Source organism: Ictidomys tridecemlineatus, chromosome 10 (genome assembly GCF_052094955.1).
Source record: "Ictidomys tridecemlineatus isolate mIctTri1 chromosome 10, mIctTri1.hap1, whole genome shotgun sequence".
Taxonomy (NCBI): domain Eukaryota; kingdom Metazoa; phylum Chordata; class Mammalia; order Rodentia; family Sciuridae; genus Ictidomys; species Ictidomys tridecemlineatus.
In genome coordinates, this window is record NC_135486.1 from 49,495,976 (window position 1) to 49,497,253 (window position 1,278).

The window sequence follows — 1,278 nt, forward strand, 5'->3', positions numbered from 1 at the left end:
GGGACACAAGTAGACTTGGGCCTTGCCCCTTCTCCTGACTCCTCTAGAGGAACCAATGTGATTGTGCCACATGTCCTCTATCCTCACACTATGGGCACGACCACCAATGCTGAGCTATTGCTCTTCAAATGATAAAGGACTCTGGGAAGGGCTCCAGGGGAGAAGAATTAATTAGTTCACAGAAAATAGAGCAGGAGTCTGATTACTCCCACTGCAGGACATTGATGACTTGTGATAAAAGCAAAGCTGGCCCCAGAAAATTCTAGCCTTCTGTACCTGTACAGAAGGATCCAGAGCTACCAACCCAACAGAGTAGGATTAAAAGAGCCCCCTGAAGTCTCTCCAGACTGAAACCACTCCACCCGTCTTGGCTGGACTACAATACAAGGCCAGCAACCATCTTACACTCAGTAGAGTACAGAGTACAGAAGGCTGAGTTGGCAAGCAAGCTGCTGGGCTTCTTGTCCCTGTTCCATTGGCTGGATATTCTGAAAGACTCGTTTGGCCTTTTCTAAGGTCCCAAGGCCCACCATTTATAGAGGGCAACAAGAACAGCCCAGGTCTGGAGAAAGACAGTCTTGGTTCAAACCTTGGCTATGTGAACTTGGCTACCCTTCTTAAACTCTCTGAACATCAGTTTTCTTTTTTCTTTCTTTGATATTAGGGATTAAACACAGGGCCACTCAACCACTGAGCCACATCCCCAGGCATTATTTTTTTGTATTTTACTTAGAGACAGGGTCTCACTGAGTTGCTTAGGGCCTTACCAAGTCGCTGAGGTTGCCTTTGAACTTGCAATCCTCCTGTCTCAGCATCCCAAGCTACTTGGATTATGGGTGTGCACCACCAAGCCCAGAACATCAATTTTCTTATTTAAAAAAAAAAAAGTAAAGAAGAACTAATTCTTGAGAACCCAATGGAATAGCATATATAAATTGCCCAACACATTACTCAAAAAACATTCATTCCCTTTCAATCTATAAAATAGGATGAATCTTGCCTGCATCTCTCTCCCTTACGGAGGCTAAATGCTGGTAAGATAAGGCATCTAATATGAAGATGATCTGAGACCCATTATTATGCGGAGCACAACTTTCCAGTCATTCTCATGGGGCATATATGACATTGACTTCCTCCTAGGGCTGCCTGGCACATCTAACTTCTAGTAAAGCTCAGGAGAGAAAAGGAGACAACACCTCTGCCCTCGCAAGGAGGGACTAATGCCTAGGACAGCATCCCAGAAGACCAGAGTGTCAGAGCATAGAGTCAATAAACCAG